This window comes from Neodiprion pinetum, chromosome 6 (assembly GCF_021155775.2).
Source record: "Neodiprion pinetum isolate iyNeoPine1 chromosome 6, iyNeoPine1.2, whole genome shotgun sequence".
NCBI classification, from domain to species: Eukaryota; Metazoa; Arthropoda; class Insecta; order Hymenoptera; family Diprionidae; genus Neodiprion; species Neodiprion pinetum.
Window position 1 is genome coordinate 9,542,597 of NC_060237.1, and position 18,873 is coordinate 9,561,469.

Sequence of the window (18,873 nt, forward strand, 5' to 3'; positions counted from 1 at the left end):
AAAAAATTTGAATGAACGAAAAACTCCTGGACAAAGGTGATCCAGTTGTTCCACTCCGTGTTGCAGGCAAGAAAGCTGAAACGCGTTTTCCTTTGAACTAAGAAAGTGGACGGCGCTATAAGTTTACGACACCATTTGCATGCAACTCGTCGGTCCTACAGCAGCAGCTGACCGAGTTGATGCGAATGTGCAAATAAATTGTGCTGTCGCGGTATCCACGCTGTGGTACGTACTACGCTCTGATTAATTGCACGCCTCTTTGCGACAAAATTTTGCTGTCGTATATATCGGAACAAAAACAGAACACTGCACTGAGGTTTTTGTGGTTAATTGTTGACTTGAAATTTTTTTTACCAATAGTGTACTAAGAAAAATTTCGTTTGTTCTAATATTCAAAAAATATGGTTGGAATAGAATTGGTAGTGTGATTATAGTTGCCGATACTGCATCTTTAAGAGAGTAAAGTTCGTAAACGTTAATGTAACGATTCATTTTTAGGAAAAATGAGTAAGTCAATTTTTGAAAAGCGAAATGTATTCAAATTTTGTAAATTCAACTTCTAAAGTCGTTCTCAATTTTCAAAACAATGATTTTAGTTTCAGTATTTCGTTGCTTCAACGTTACTAACTTCAATATTCTAAAATTTTCTGGTTATTGCAGCATTGATTCTATTTGCAGAGTTGATTAAATTTAATCATTTGAATAAAACTTCGAACGAAGAGAAAACAGTTGGAGAAAATGCTGTTTGCTTTGATGCCGACATCGCTTCGCATCTATTTGCAACGGCACTTTGCTGTCGCGACGAAACGTTTTTAGTAAAAAAAAAAAAAAAAAAAAAAACCAAGTCTCGAGGGAAACGTAGGTCTTGAAAAGCATCCTCAAACTTGTTGAAAACTGTTAATCGTCCCACTCCATCAAACCCTCGTCGACGATGCATCGCAACGTTATAGCTGCAGTCTCCCTTTTCTCTTAAGGTACTCGGCCTATTGTCGGGTCGTTACTTGACTGACCCCTGACCTCGTCAGCGTTCGTGAGACACCTTCAAGCGCGATAGAGCAAGCGAGTCTTGGCACTTCGTTAGAAGTCGGTTGGTTACAACAGACTGCAGTAGCGAGCGATCACGACTCTGGATGCTGGGATTCGACCTGAATACTAACCCATTCCGAAAGGCACGTCTTGTGCCCGATGCGATGCAGCGTCATCGACCTACCGTAGAGAGCGCAGCTTGCAGCCAGCAGCGGGAGGGTTGATTGTGTGTGCATTGCACGTGGGTTAGGCCGGAGTAAACACGAGGAGGAAAACTGGGAGCAGGGATACGCAAACAGGATGAAGTGGCGATCGTGGGTGTCGGGTAGCGAGGGGGGGCAAACTGCAATGTCCGGGAAGCCACCCAGCCGACAGCGCACCAGCTGATAGTCCGAATCACGATAAAGGCGTAGGACATCCACGTTTCCATTATCTCGAAGCTTGCCGAGCGAGTGTCGGCATCGGAGCGTGTTAATCGGAAGACTACCGGTGGATTGATTGTCTCTTTGCGAAGGAAATTCACTCTCGAATCTGTTGGTAGCAACGGTACTGATAAGCGGCTCTAACAGCTCGCGCGCTTTTATGGCGACACATGAATGCCAATGATCGTGTCTCGGCTAGCTGGAGAACCGTGGAATCGCGTATCGTTCGTTTATGAATTAGCTACGATAACGAACGGCTGTAATATTATCGATACTCGGGAGAACGTTTAGGCTTGTGATCGAAATAGCTTCTTATTTACTCGCTGCCTACAATGAGCTATCGATTGCTTATATATGGGGATAGGTATAACCCTGTATAAGCTTGTTATATTTAGGATGCTCAGGTGCGCCCTTATGAATTAATGCCACGGCTATTTCCAGCTGTGAAATATAACCTTCGCTTCGGCTAAAAGGGTTTTGTTAAAAATTTGAATTTTGTAAACTATACGCCTATAAGCGTATAATGTGCTCTCAGGGTAAGTGAGACGAGCTGAGTCGCCTTGAAACGCCTTGAGTTTTCAATTTTTCAGTTTTTTCGCTACGAAAAATGAAAGCGTCGAAAAAATTTGATAACCTCCTGAACGTCATTATACCGCGTATATTTTGCTATCTTCACCTCCTTTAACAAGATTGAACGAATTAGTCTTGCAGTAAAAAATATGCCACAATGTACCTTTGAAGTTATTATACTTTCTGGACCTAAGATATTTGCTAAGTTGGCACGTGTATTCCAAGGAACTGCATAACTAGTTGCGAAAAATGCTCCGATATTTTAATTTTCCTTTTACGTTTCAGAGACTTATTAAATTCCATGCATCCTCTACGCCGACGATATAGAAGCTGATTATTGCCAACTTTTGAAAGAAAGGAAGTGAAAATATTCATCCCCGAACTTGAATTGAAATCTTCGAAAGCTCAGGTCCCCCATAGCCGAGTTTCCGTCCGGTGCGATCATTCCGTCTAGTCAATAGTCAACAGTGGCGAAATCGAAGTGACAGTGCCGAGAAGCTGTAAGGTTTATTCCTCGCGCGATTATATAAAGAGTATAAGGTACCTCAGATTCCGTACGGACTAATTGTCGGGCCGGAGAACAAGCAAATAGTGGTGAAATCTTGTGCCTAGACTTCACGGTACGAGGTTAAGGTACGCAGTGTTGTAACCATACTTGGAAGTTTGCCTCCACGTCCTTCTGGGAGGATCGGCGGTATTCCGACAACCTTGTTTCCCGCGCTGCAGAGGGAGTATGACTAATGATAATTGGGACGCTGGTTCGCTTCTGGAACCTTGAACTCCGTCTTCTCCCGTTTTCAGGTACGTTAAACCATTGCCAGCTTTCCCGCGGCTCGCTTTTAAAAAATCACACGTGACTCGCCCCTACGCCCTTGTCCTTCGACGCTGAAATGCGTCCAAGCTCCAAAGTATTCGACCTTCATCGAGCGGCGTATCAGCCGATCGAAGCCACCCCTGCCTGCTCAGAGGTCGATGTCCGGCTGTCGGGACCTTAAAGAAGGGGCCAATTAGACCAACCTGGTGGTGGGACGTAGACTCGGTTCGTTTCTGTCGTTTTTGCCAACACGCTGGTCTGATGGGAACAATGGACGAACCACGACTATGGAGGGCTGCAGTGCTAATAATGCGAAACTGACCACCGCGATAATCGCGTTTGTCAGTGTCCAAGGTGAAGAAGTGGAAGAGTTCGGAGAATGAACCAGGGCGACAGATAAGATGGTAACAGACCGTCCGCGATCCTCCAATTTCCCAGTTTATACCCTTTTGTAGAATTTTTTATGCACGAATTTTCACCGTAGTCAGTCAGTCTAATACATATACCATTGGGAAAAAGCACTTCCTCACTTGTTCGATTCAAATTGAAACTAATAATTTACCGAATTGTACTTCTCTAGACTTATCTTTATTCCTCGTCGTTGTGACTACGAATAAACTTCTCGTACATTCTGTAGTCGTAAGTTTAAATTTTTCAAAGACATTTAGCCATGTTTGGATCATTTTCGGTGCTTTTAAATTAAAGAATTCGCGTGATCCTAGAAACGAGTTTTGTCCAACCGAGTAAAATGATTCGTCTCGAATTGAGAACGAAGTGAAAAAAAAAAAAAACGTCTTCGCATATACTAATACAAAGTATACAAGCACCGAAGCATAAGCACGCTCGAGTCTTGAGATGGGTGAAAAATATTCTACGCAATACATCACAATCCTAGTGTAGAAACAATTGCAGGTATGAGGTCGTTTAAAAATACTTTTTCATCGTTTGTTAACGGTGACAAATGTGAATGCCACGCGTTTGACGAGCTGTTAATTAACATGCATCATTTTTCTTCTCCTCCTTTTCGCCTTTTTCTCGTTCCCCATTGTTTCAACGTCTCTGGAATTCGCATACCTAAATATGTAGATGCCGCGTGCCCGTCTTGCCCGTTGCTACCTAGAACGCAGATTCCCTTATGTCTACCACCGCTTCCGGTACTTCTGAATATCCATACAAACATAAACACACCGTAGATGGCTGGTTAGTGAAGTGTTAAGTCTTGTCCCCGACGGGTCTCAGGTTTCGTTTTGTTTCTCCTCATATCAGTGAGAGGAAAAAGAAGAAGGAACCGGAAACTCCGGCAACGTCGGGTTTACGTGAATTGTTAGGCTTCGTTCGCACCATCATCATTCAAGACTTGCGAGAGTGTAAAAGTAAATTCCGTTATACACCGCGATATTATTTTCTTCATTTTACGTGGTCAGATCAATGAAATGCGCCGCGGTAGTTTTATGCAAAACAGATATGGCAAACTGCAGAAAATAGAGAATACGCGAGAGACGAACTAGAGACCACAAATGAAAAAAAAAAAATTTATTCAAATAACGAGGAACTCAAGAAAAATCTTGACTCTCTAAAATTAAGGACATCGCTTCAAAAGCCTACCGTCAGGATTATTCGTACCGACCGGTTGGGTAAAAAGATTATTTCGTTTCACGTGGAGGTTTTATTTCTTTGTTGGGCAATTGGTTGTTTCGGTGCACGTTATACTTGAAAACTTTCTGCAACAGAGCTGCGATATAATGTTCGTCGAGAAATTTATGACTGTAGATGGTATAGACGTGCGTGTAAAACCTGAGGCTACATCCTTGGTTGGATTAACGTTTTCCTTAAGATCGGACTAACGCGTCTCGTTCGCCTCAGCGGTTATAAAGTAAGTTGGATAAAACATAAGGAACAAGAAGGTGCAGATTAAAGTCAGCTGTTCGAAAGCTTGGAATACTTCTAAGCATAGTATAGATATCTCTTCGAAACAGCAGTTTATGGCTTTAACGGTAAATCATTATACGCACCAAAAAATCGTGATGAAGATCTTTCTTCCTTCTCTCGATACTCAATTGCAGCTATCAGTGTTCAGGAAATATACGGAAACTTCTTCCTTCCGGTTTAGGTATAAAAAATATTCTTACCTGAAACAATAAAAATTTCAAAGTTAAATCAATATTTTGGTATATGCGTGCAGGATGTCATGATGAATTTTGGAAATAATAGCGTAAGATAAAGTTACGAAGAAATAGTGCAATAATTTGACGGAAAAAATTTGGCCTTGTTTGTAAAAGGAATAATAAAATATAAGAACGGCCGTGAAATGTTCGATTACAATATACGTGTGTCAAATAACAGTCCGATTAAATCTTTTGTCAAGTTTGCAATAACGGAATTAAACAATCGCTTGGTTGTTTTCTGACGTACGTAGAATTTCCAGGGAATCCTACAGCGCAAGTACAAGCACGTCCGACGGCTAATATGGCAACGGAGTGAACGTCGACGACACAATTGTTCTCGGAGTGATTTGAAGCGAGGTTTAGTTATGCACGTTGTTTCAGATTGTACAATAATTAGGGAGCCCGAATTTCATCGAACGAAGCATTATTACGGGAAGTTCACAGAGAAAGACGTGTGTGCGTGCATGCGTGTGTGTGTGTGTGTGCGTGACACAACACGAAGCGTCGTAATGTGCCTAATTGGCTGACGCGCCGTTCTCCGAATGAGTCGTCCTGAATTTTATGCCTGAGATTGTAAATTATAATAGTCTTTATCGGAATTATTTATGAAAGTTCGTTGTTTTGATTGCGTAAAAACCGCATCCGATACACGCGTCGTAATTCAAAACGCGTTGCGAACGGTCCGCGTGGAAATGGACGGCGAGCGAAGAACCCGCTTACCTGTACACTGCACACCGCCTATAAAACCGCAGGTTGAAACGCGACAGCGAAGATCTGGAACCTGATATTCGGAACCCGATTTCGTTCGGTGAGATAGGCTGTTGTACGTTTCTTTTGCAAAAAAAAAAAAAAAATTTCAACTTTTACCGCAATGTCTCGCAGAAAGGTTTCGCACAAATTCATACTGGAAAATGAAAATATCAATAGCGACGCCATCTGGTGACGGAAGCTTTCATTTACCGAATTGCAAAAGTCATTTTATGAACGTGTATTTTACTCATCGATTCAATACAACGAAATGAAAGTGTGACAGTTTGCACAACGTTTTCTGCATACTTCCAATCGCGTAATTTGTACGAAACGATCAGCTGTTCGTTCAGTTTGACGCCATTTAAGGATTTCGTGATCAACGCCGCAACTGTTGTAAATAATTTGTTCGAATCTGTGGAATTGACAAGATTTCAAGATTGATTATACAACGGCTTTTCATGAAGTGCGAACAAGACGCATTGAGTTTCTTAATTACATTACAGACATCGAGAAATGACGCGCAACGAGAACTTAACCTCCAGACGCAAATATCGTCGCTTTCGTGTTGCAACTGGTACGTAAATTAGGCACAATCGCAGCTAATGAATTAATTTGGTAATGTTTTAGGAACGGTCTTCCGTTGCGCAATAATCTCCGAGTACCGGGGATTTCCTTTGAAAAAGCATACGCCTATTTCGGCAGTCTCACAGACTCGATTCCTCTGGGAGAAACTCCTCGGGGAATCCCAGATTCTCACACGGGCGTGAGAACGTGCGGGACAAACGAGGCGTTTCCAGAGGATGCGGGCCGCACCGCGGTGTCGGGTTCCGAAACGTGTCGGAATACACGTCTGGACGAATATTGAGTTATCCTCACCCACCGCGCCAGACGTTTGGCCCAAATATCACAGTCGAGAATCGCTTTGTGAAATTAATTCGAGCGGACGAAAGCAGATAATGTTTTTTGAAGGGAAAATCCACGAAGACAGAGGGAGAAAAAAAAAACTAATCGTTTAAACGATTTGACGACAGAGAAAAATATTTAAAAAAGAAGCTAAATTTTCTTATATCGAGACGGGTTACCCGGCTGTTTGAATTAATTTTTTTAAATAAATTCTTACTTCGAAAGAAGTTTCGAAATTGTTCGAAATTTCTCGAGTATTGTGAGCAATAATTTACAGCCTACAACCATGGGAATGGTAATTAAAGCCATAATTTACAAAAACGGTTATGAAAATCTTCTAAGCGGTTATTGTAAAAAATTACCCTTTCTTTAGAATGACTTTTGTCTTTTGAAAAGTTGTACGTACGTATACTTGTACAGCCGTGGATTTATGCGGGGATGAAGAAATACGCGGCTAATAACGAAACTTATTGTTCGGGCCTAGCCAGACGCGAAATAAGTCTGATTCCCATTCGGTTCTCTGTTATTGTCTCTGCTGCTGCAGATCCGTTGAAGTAACCGTAACGAATTGCAGAGCCTTGATCAACTAGAGCGAATAACCGCGAACCAAGCTGATTGTGAGATCTTGACGCTGCACGGGGTGTCCCGAGAATATTCATTTCTTTACAATATACTTGACTGCTGGTGTTTGTTGCTTTCGTTTATTTCTTCTTGGTTTAATTCTTAAGATCGCAGACATCCCAGAGATTTTACGCACGAGTGAATCAATGTTTGTTCAAATGGTATGAAATAAAATACCTTGACCAATGACGTGTTTGGAAAAATACAGAGTTTGGAATTCCAAATTAAGGTTCAAACGCATTTCCACTTGTCAATTTCTTCTCCTCAACAAAACTTACGCGATACAATACATTCGCTTCCAATTTCATTGTATAAATCTTTTCAAACCGGAGCAAGAATAATAAATGTAAAACAGTAAATTGCCGGATTTTTTGAGAAGTGGTTATAAGATGGATCATATTTTTCCCTTTCCTTTTTTTTTTTTTTCTTTTCGTCCATTTTAACGAAGCGCCAGAAGTCCGTTCAATACCGAACCCGGACTGTCTTTGACGTCTGAACCACGCCTGAGCTGCCTTGACTAAGTGAGGTTGACCCGTGACCTTAGAAACTAAAGACCGTCATCCGCAGATGGATCGGACTGATACCAAACTTCTTTTAGGATCGGGATAGTAATGCCGATGAACGGTTCGTCGTTTGGTGCATAAAAAAAAAAAAAATGTCCAGCAGCTAACGCCGTTTCCCATTTTATAAGAAGGACCGAAGTCAATGGGCTCGGGATGCTTCCGCGCCAAGTACGAGGGATCTGATTCTCCGGCATGCTTTTACGTACGCTGCACGTACGTATAACATACGGGTTACCTTACACACGCATTATACGAGGCCGCGCATGCTAATAAAATAACTAATGCTAATGGTAACGCGCGGCGTTGTCGAGAACAAGCAGAGCGTGATTTACGCGGGCCACTGCTCGCGCTCTCTGCCGCCCATCCGTCCGCCAGTTCATCCATCGGAATAAAAGCAGTCCGGTAAAGGAAAAAGTTTTACGATAAACAAAAATCCGAGAGAAATTCGCTAGCCGATACATGGGTGTAACACGGTTGAAAACGGTATGTCTACAAGTGAAGAGAATGGTTAAAAATAATGTCTGTGTTTCTCATTTTTATATCATGTGGCTTACGCACTTTTGCTTTTCCAGTCTTCTCTATGATCGAAAAATTCAACTCTGGCAAGGGAAATTCTTTCGCTCTTCCCGATAGTTCTGCACCGTTGCTTATAGACGATGCCGTGCGCGTGTCAGGGCGACTGCGGATGGGATAGGAGCGGAAAATGAAAGATGGAATGACCGGCGTAAATCTGAGAGCGCGAGCTCATTTACCGATCACCTCCTCACGAGCAACAGGGATGAAGGTTCAGTGATTAATATGCCCTGTGAATATATAGCTACGCCGTACATCCAACGTTACCTTGGGTAGTCGGGATTTTTGCGATTTTGTAAAGCTATATAGTCATTCGAACGTCGTTAAGATACGAAATGGGGGAAGCATATTAAGCAGCTTTCACACTGCAGAGGTACACGCACTGAGTATGAAGTTACGTTATTGTTCGGTCTTAATTGCGCACCGAGCAAGAGGTTGAAAGTTATAACGGGTAGCACATCGGGTTAGAAAATGACATTAATCGCGACAAGTTGATGCTCACGCTCTTTCTTTTCATTATTCACCCGTCATATCACGCTGTTTAGCGAACCAACGTCAGTTTACTTCGACAAACGACTGAAATCATTATTCAGCAGTCTTGTACGAGAAGTTATTATTATCCCGTAAACAACTTCATTTTTTCGACGAATGAGCAAAAGCCGGTTGCTTCTACTAAGGTTTAGATTTTATAAAATCTATTTCACTTTATTAATCATCAGGATTTAACGACAGTCGCGCGCAAAAAATTGTAATAAAATGTCGAGAGTTGATTCAAATTGTGTGATTAAGAAAATTATTCGTTAAAAGCGCGAACTTTACCAGCGCTTCGTTTATTTCAATAAGTTCAGTTCGCTTATTCTCTGCCAGCTTGTTTGACCACGATCTTTCGAGTCGACACAATTTTATTTCAAACTTTTTTTCCATCTTAAAAGTATGAAGATAACATAATCCTGGAATTAAACTGAATTATTTGCAACGTTGTCAATCGCGAAATGGTCCCGAACAATGTTTTGGCAATCTTTTGTATGCAACGAAACGTCTAAAATTAGCCACACGGTGATCCAATTTTTAATCTGCGCACTGACCTCATCGGCAATTATTACTAATTGGTAAAGAAGAACAAAAAACAACTAGTACACACTGACGGAAGTATTACACACCATCGAGAATTCTGGCACGATCAAGTTCACCTTTTTGCGTTATGTATTTCGTTTCTTTTGGCAATGAGCTTGTATCTCGACGAAAATATCCTCATCTTGGTTAACTCTTAGCCAAGATTTGACCTGGTCTTAAATGTTACACGGTAGAAAAAACGTAAAGAAAAACTGAGTATTAATACATCGCTGCGGTACTGTCGATTAGATTTATGGCCATGCAGGAGACACGGTATTACTCTGGCAACCGTAGTTCAAAAATTCGTGTCGCTTCACAACGATCCAATATTCGAGCGAGTTGAATGAAATTAATTCAATTTCAAGAAAATTATTCATCGTAGACTGTTGCTATGCGGTTGGAATGACACTGCGCTTAAAAATAGAAAGTTGCAGATGATACAGGGTCATTTGTTACGTGGATTTTTCGTCGAATTGACTTGTGATCAAGAATAATGGTTGGAAGTTCAGAGTTCAAGGATGCGGAGGCTGTCAAACAATAGTCAATATTTCATTCTAGAATAAGATGGGGAGAAGACAAATTTTCGATTTGTATTGAAATTACAATAAAGCATGGAGGAAGTTTCGACACTTCTCTATTCGCGCGTCCTTCATCGATTATTCCTTCAATTTACACACACTGCGAACATTTCTCAAATCTATTCCGTTGAAACGCTCTTCATTATTCTAGAATCAAATGTAGGAGACTTCACAAAATTTTCACCTTTTTAGTTTGAAGACCAAAGTCGAGCTTTTTTGTTTCCTACTTTCAATCGCAAAGGACTTGTGCGAGTCACAGCCGGATTTCAAATAACAGGGACCCGGTTTAAGGCAATAATTCAAACATGCTGAATTCAACGCTGCTACTTTTCCTTTTTTTTATCGTGCAGCAAGTTTGATTCCGTGGCATAGAATACTCGGAAGACAGAATACAATTCATCGCGTTGTACGGCGAACCCCCAGGATCATCTTGACCTCGACCTTCCGTGATTGGAGTGTAGAGAAAGAGAGATAGAGTAACAAAGAGTGAATATCGATGGCGCATGTAGGTACAGTACAAAAACAATGAGATGAGAAAACACTGGTTGTCGATACTTCGGTATTGTAGACTCCTGTCTTGTAGACGCTTGCAGCATTCTATGGCTGAGTTCTATTCTAAGAATAATGACAGTAAGAAGAATGGGGAAAAAATTCGTCTCGTTTCTTTGCATTAATCAACGGCCAGCAGTGGATCGTGAGCGACCGAGCGTTTCTCTTGAAATAATCCTTGACAGATCTACTACCATACTGTTCTACACTCCTTGAGATAACGATATCTCAAGTTTTGCGTTCGTCTTTGCGTGCTCGAGTGACGCGCTGGTAAGCACGCGAACCAGGGGCTTAATAGGCGATATAATCTGATCCTTGAAAGTGGGACCCTTTATTGGCTCGTGAGAAGGGCGTGTAACCTTTATCCTAGTCCATAACTTCCCACATGGCTCGAACGCGCGACCTAGATCCACCGTTCTGGGTTGTCCTTTGACGAAGCGCTGCGAAAGGAAACATCGGACAAAGGTCTTGATCTGGTCCGTTAAGCTGGCCAACTTTTCAGGCTCTCTGTCCGATCGTAGATGCTCTGAGACAGCGAATATCCTCTCGCGAATATCGTGCCAAGGACGGTGGATGACGCCGAAAGGTCATTGCCGATACTTTTTATCAGTTCACGTAACGAAAGCTCCCTTAAATCGAAGGTGATGGTCGGGGGAGGCGCAAACAGGGCACGCAGTTTTACTTGGTAATCTTTGCATGTTGTGAGACCGTTTCATCTGCCAGGGGTCTTTAACTCCCAACGCTTTCCAAATTGACCATCGCGTGTCCCGGCTGTAAGCTCTGAACAAATATTAGTTTCAGGGTTTATACCAGCTTATATCGTTGTATAAGTGAAGTGTTGCGGTACTTCATTTAAGCGGACGTGCGAGGTTGCTTAACACTCCGACGATTACGATAGGATTTGACCTCCCATTCGTTTCGACGCCATACAAAGGCCAATCCCATGAAAATACGGATATCGACGTATATACACCGACGAAATCCATTAGTCATAGGGCTTTTTTTGTCTTCCCCTTCTTCGGACGGGCGGGCGTTCATTTCGTTTGGATAAAAGTAAACACTAGGGTACACTACGAACCAAGAATCACCGAAGAGTATTTGGACGCGTAAAAGGTACGGTCAACAAACACCGCGAAGTTCTTTTGAATGAAGAAATCTTATGATCGTATTGGGTGCTTGGATCCTACCTAGGGTTCAACGAATTAGGTTTCCTCCTGAAAAATACTCTCAACGATCAACAAACTTGGAATTTTATCACGTCAGAGTGAGCCTTTCCGGTGTTGCTGGGAGGCCGTCGAACCCTCCAAAGTTATCGTCGAAACGAAAACAAAGCTATGTTTTCGCCATTCTTCACAGAGAAACGTTCCACGTTAAGCGAGTCACTTTTTTCATCAATCAATTCAAGCGGCTGTTTTTGCTAACCAACGATTTCTTCCAGCTCAATACTTTTCGCGAATCACGGCGGACGGATTCAATCTATTGAATTCCTCACCTGAATGATGTTCTCTGTTTTGATTCTGTTCTTTTGCACCACCGTCAAAATGCCGTCAACCTATGCGCATGACGTACATAAACCAATGTGATTGAGTGTGGTTACTCGTTGTAGGAAAATTTGTAGGAACCTACGGTAAATACAAATAAACATGAGAAACTTGGAGTCCTATACAAACATCCAGGGTTCAACAGCCCGGTTTATGGTTAAAAAGGCCCTTAGATAAAAGGAATAGATATAGACACCTAGGTGCAAAACACTTTTCGATATTTAAAATCCATTCTCATTGAGGAGTAGATATCCCTTAAAGAAATACTCGAAGAAGAACGCTACAGAAATTTTCTCGCTTGTGACTTCATGTGAGTACACAAAACTTCTGGTGAATATTCGAACTCAGCTTTGATGCAGGTACCAAAGTTACAAAACTATTCCAACTATGCGATGAGCTTCGAAGTTTTGGAAACAAAGCACGAGATAAGATCGATAAAAAACCCTTGTCTGAAGATCTAAAATTTTCACGGATGAGATGCCAACATTTTAATCAACCACACCGAACCGCTTGCATTTGAATATCTTTGCATCAGCATTACGAGCTCAAAGGTGAAGAAACTTAATGACGAGTGCGACTTTGCCTCTCGGAGAAAGAGAAGTTGAAAGTCAGGTTTTCACATACAAAATGAGAAAAGTAAATTAAGTCATAAAGAGTCATTAATGATATACATGCCGTAGCGATGTTTCCGTATTAAGGAGGATGAGGATGAGAGACAGGTGAAGGAGCGGTGGGGAACTTGACCGAGATCGTGTAAAACGTTGTATATACTCGTCGTGTGTCGGGTATGCAATCATCATTGGAGAGAAAGTAAACAGAGTGAGAAATGTTAAGAGTCTAAAGACGGTGCCAAGAGTCAAGGCAAAGCTGTAGCGTTCCAGGGCTCGAATGTCAGAAGACACTTTCAGCAATGGCATGGGTAACAAGTCTATGCGCCAAGTTTATACGTACGAAGTTCCCAACAGTTGTTATAAATGCTGTAGGTAGTTGAAAACTAAGATTAGGTGAAACCAGAAAGAACGTTACAGAATCGAAAGGATCAGGATAGAAACTTTCTATCACTATCTCTTAATGGTCACGTGATCGTCCTTGCAGCTCATTTCAAAGTACATAAATAATTACGTGCGACTTCACTAACATGCTGCAGATTATACATGGACGTATTCTTTTTTGTCGGAATGAATCGTAAAGGTGGGTGCAAGCTATAATATTTCGTATGCTAATTGGTGACTAAGTATAAATTTTCGGTTTTACCTCGCGATAAAACGCGGTTGACTGCTTAGTTCCGATCATTAATTTTACTTACCAAAAAATAAACTAAATTGATGATTTTCTAAAAAAATTTCGGCCAAGACACCACATTTTGAATCTTGTGCGTTTCAAGCTATACGTTGTGCTTGTTTAGATATCGTTGTTTTTGCGATGGTTCGACTTGACTAGTTGTCGTCTTTGAACAACTCATACGCGTCTCTGTCTAAGAGCGGGCACAGCTATTTGCAGGGGTACTTAGAGTCTCTAATTAACATGGTACAGTGTGAATTTCACCTATTTGTACGGACGAGTGGTTTACTTACGCATAATGTTCGAACATACGCGAAATGGAGATATGTTTCTCGTCTATAAATTCTATTCCAATACCTTGACTTTAGGTATGCAACGAAGTGACGAATGGTTTTACGTGAGAAATTCCCAACTGATGCATTGCACGCTTGACCACGCAATGTAACGCGGAATTCAACTTCACTTTACGCCAGATCTTAAGCCTGGAAAAACAGTAGCTCAGAGCTCTCATAATAATGCGAAGCAGTTCAATTTACGTTCGAAGCGCACGCGGACTTTGTATGACTAAAAGCGAGAAGGATGAAACACTTTTAACTGCGTTTTATCGCAAACGGAAAAACAGGCCTCGAAGGTAATTCGCACGAACGTCCTTCGGTCCCATTCGCGTTATTAAATCCATTTTTGTTTCATGTACCGTTATCAAAGTATGGCGCGTTATCAACGTCGGTAGTTATCTGACCTCTCGATTGTTAGCATCACCGGAAACGGTGTAAAAACATCGTAAGTACAAGCATGCTTTGTTCTTTTCAAACTGATGGGAGAGAGAGCCAATTTGTGAGTGCGGGTCCCGAGTTCCATGCAGGGTCTTTGTACCGAAACCTGTGAAAGTTTCACGTCGTTAGATCCACGGAGTCGGTCATTATTCAATTTAGAAGTTGAAAAGCGTCAAACATTCGGCGTTGCTACATCGCGACTAGCTTCTCTAATTGATGCTTACCATCATTGTCAGTCAGATATCGTATCCGAACTCTACGAACGCCCACGGTGTTCCTCACCCACGCCGATGGCCCATCTAAGCCAATCGTGCCTTTGATGTTTGACCTTGACGGTGCGGCGGTGATGAGAAAAACCCTGGACACGGCTTTATGCAGTCATTAAATACCGATGGACACTTCACCGATCGATTACGAGCACCGGGAATTTGATAAGCACATTTATTCATCATCTCATTATGCTGTCAACTTTGCCATCGTCTCGAAATCTTAATCTTATTACGATTCGTGATGTTATTATAGCGGCATCTGAAAATGAATCACCAAGTGATATGAAATGTAAAACTTATGATTGCCACGTAAAGCAAGGTGTTGAACAAAGTAACGTGTTCAACTGTTTTGAAATCGGCAAATCTCTTTCCGTCAAGTTACAATCGTGGAGCAAGTGCTATAAGTGGCACAACCGCATTCGAGGATACTTTGTATGCAATATTTCGCACATGTGTAAATTATGGCTCGTTTTGATATCCGCATACAGCAGTTTTCTCAACTAACTGACACACAGTGGTTTCGCTTTTTTAACGTATCTATCAAACTGCCTATATCTTTTTGATTTGCGAATTCTCAGCTGTAAAAAATATTCTGCAGTAACAAAGAGACTTTCAATCTTTAATTAACTTAATTCAATATCTTGAAAATGATGAAGGCCTGTGTTATTCGCAGACTTGTCGACCTGTAGCAGATGCAAGCTGCATCTAAGTTTGATTTACAATTTCTCTGCCCGTCGTTGAAAGTAAAGACTTGAAAAATTCAGTATTGTTTTCCCACCGTTCGAAATTATGGGAAACGGTTTCAGTTCGAGAACGCCAAAAACCCATTAAACTCTGAATTTGCTGAGTGCACTTCAGGTATTGGAATGAGAAAAATTTGGGAATAAGATGAAAGGTTTAGATTCCTAAATGATAGAGTCGATTAGATTAAAAATCCGTGTAATGGATCGCCGGATGTATAATGACGTTCAGTGGCGTCAAATATTAGTAGTAATGATATGCGTGTGCATGCGTATATTAATGTTAGTTGCAAAGAGACGGTGTTGTTCGATTACATCGCAAATTAATTGATTGAAGTAATTACCCGGCATAGAGCTTTGTACGGCTTTCGAAATTCAGTCACGATCGCACGCAAACGTGAACGGATACAACGGCTATTAGATGAACGTGAGGGAGCGTGTACACCCTACAGGTCAATTCGTATCTGTATTTTACGTACCGGATGAATCGTCAAGTAAAATGAAATTATGATCAATCTTACAAATCGTCATGAAAGTCGACATGCAGCAATAGCAGCATCAACAGCAGCAGCGGTGGCAAGGCAGATTCAGATACACCGACGACTTCGCATCGAAGAAAATACTAGTCGGACGAGTTCAACTCGTGCATGGACGGAACGTAGCAGGGCTCACGATCGGTAAAACCTTCCGTTTTCATTGCACTCTACGGCCGTACGAGAAGTAGGAATTTTCGCCAAGACTAGATTGCCGTATGCGAATCAAGTCGAGGGTATAGATTGGCCAAAACGAAACTAAGAAAATTGAAATTCAAATTAGTCCCATCGAGTTTGCGATTTTTTTGTATTCCATTCATCATACTACAAAAGCTCGTGTAAACCGATATTTACATGGCTGCGACAAGTGTGGTCAGACTGGCATGACAAATAACATTCGACGGAATTAGTTCGATGAAAATTGATTTTTGGTAAACGATTTTCACGTTCCGGATACCGGGAGTCGGGGAAAGCTGAAAAGCGGAAAGTAAACGATAGAAGGGTCAAGGGGGGTCGGTATAAAAATAGACGGTATTGATCAGGCATCGATGAATCGGTTCAATGCGCTAGGTATGTCAGACCCGGTGGAAACCGGTCACGTGCTACGGTTCCCGTTCATGCACTAAACAAGGAGACAGATGGCGGATGGAAACGAACAGTGAGTAGATGGCAGATGCACTACTGTGGCTATGAACTGCTCGGTGTGCGTACATGGACTGCGGATGGGCGTAGGGATAAAAAGAGATTAGGAGAGGGGTCTGAATACGCCGGTAATTGTAACGGGAGATGCGGTAGGATTTTTAAGCGATAAGGGGCAACCGTATTCACGAAATACAATCAGTCCTCTCTTTCATCGTCAAGCGAACCAGCCTCTGACTTTTGATGATTATTTCGCGATCTCACGTGAAACGGAAATCGTCAAGTTCGAGAGGATCTGCGGACATTGCAGGCGACGCCCAATTCATCGACGAATTCAATCCGTTTCGCTGGCTTTTCGCTTCCGTTTCATCCAAGTAACGTCACGGACAGCTGTTCGTCGATTGTCGATGCACGATTTCCGATCACAGAACGTGCCGCGAGAACCGATCGCCGATTTATACACTGCATGATCTACCAACCGCGAACACGGCATGGGACAAAATAATAACTGCACAGTGATGCGGTTATGCTTGTTGAGTTTCATCGAACTTTGGCGGTCTTTGTTACAAGATACTGTCAGTCAAATTAAAAATTCTGCTTTGTGGTTGGTTTCGATTCGGGACAAATCGCTAGATGTGCAGGAAAATTTAAAACATGATCGGAATGTCTGATCAAATTCGTGACAGCGCGTGAGCACTGACGCTACGGTTTAATTAAGCAATAACACAGTACAGTGTAGTTATGAATTCTGGCGTCCTTTGGAAGTGATTGATATTTAAATTCAACGAGAGTTAGGAATAATTACAAATGCTCTTTTATTATCAAAACATGTATTCTAAATTCCGATTATTCATATTACTCCTGGACTGTTCGGAAAATATGCGAAATAACGAACACAAACAGCGGCTGCTGTGATTACTGGAACCATTTCTATGAACCTCTGGTTGTAGTCAATGCGTTATACGAGCATGTTAAATTGAAACAGTGCAGTAACAGCTGAAAAAGCTGCGTTTACTGAGAAAGTTCACCGAATTCAGACAAATTGTCGTCGTGTAATACCTGAATCCTAAAATGTCGAAATCGTGCAAAGAATTCTTTTGCTTACAACCATTTTGTATAGATAAATACCAAACAGAAGAGGCACAAAAAAGTTTACCTTTGTTTCTAATAAAATATTCGAGTGAAATATTTTAGTCACAAGAAAAATGAACATTCTTAATTCCTCCTATTCACCCAAATACTCAATTAAATTATACAGGCTTGGGTGCTGCGCATTGAGTAACGAGGAGGACAGGCAGAGATGTAAAAGAAACAAAGAATCTCGTTGAAGTAGAATCTTTTGAGAAAAAAATATTTTAACCTCAAGACTGTTTCACGATGTCCGATGAAATTGTTCAGTAAATTTTACAGGTTTCTGGACTCTGTTCAGGAACTTACGGGATAGAAAATTTCTCCTTAGAAAGATCAGAAACGTGCGTTTGACATCGAAAACAACAGTTCATTCGAAATTCCAATAAAATAGCTGCTTTTGCTGCTTGCCGATCGAAGTGATTCGAGGATGGAAGTCTCAGGTACGAAATAAATTTGCATTGCATGCTGTCAGGTCAAACAGAAACGTTATAAACTATTTATATAAAAAATGCCCGACTTCGCTGTAGGTTTTGAACACAATAGAAAATTTATCGTTGCCTTTGTACGTTTGTTTGTAATTTTGAGATTCAATCACACGCCTATTGGTTATAATATAAAACAAAATTCGTACGAGGTCTTAACATGATAAAATATAGCGAATTTGGCTAAAAAGTATTGAAACAGTGACTCAAGTAAGTCTCAGTCAGCAGTGAATAACTCGTTCACGTTTTTCTCGTTATCGCATTATTAATGACTCTGAATTTCAAGTTTTTAAATGAAATTTTCGAACTTTTTCAATGACGTGTAAATTCCCTGACATTCAAGAAATCTACGATAATAGTTGGCAGAAGCTTCTCATAAACGGATCGCAAACTTTCCTCATCTTCTTTTACTTCTTTTCGACGAGAGAGGTTAAAGCATCTGAGTTACGAAATCGCTTCTTGATTTACAGCGAAGGCCACGTTTACGGATGAAGAGAGACGCGCGAAGAGAAGGACGGGTAGTATCGAATCGTCGAAACAGACGTGAAGACAGATAAATCAGCGTCACAATAAAGCTATCGCGGTTGAGAAAAAAGCAAACTCGGGTTGCACGCACGTCTGGATCGATCCGGGACTGACCTCGGACTTTGATCTCCGGGCCAAAACTTGTTCGAGTTTATAAATACACCCCATCATCGATGGGGGAGAGAAGTAGATTTGCCCGCAGGAAATACAGAATCAAGTTTACGTCCTTGCGCCGACGCCGATATGTCGCAGAAAATCATTTCGTATTCCGCGGAGCGAAGCTGCGCCCGAAGACGTCCACCTGCCCTTCTC

At 41.5% G+C, this 18,873-nt stretch overlaps 1 protein-coding gene across 1 annotated transcript in view; it reads right to left on the bottom strand.

The window, feature by feature from the left end:
* LOC124222035 (serine-rich adhesin for platelets-like) overlaps window positions 1-4,866 on the bottom strand; it is an 88,260-nt gene extending 83,394 nt beyond the window's left edge. The window contains exon 1 of the mRNA XM_046632606.2: window positions 4,845-4,866. The gene's annotated coding sequence lies outside the window, so the exon portion shown is untranslated. The remainder of the gene's footprint in view (window positions 1-4,844) is intronic.
* Between the last annotated feature and the right edge of the window lie 14,007 nt (window positions 4,867-18,873).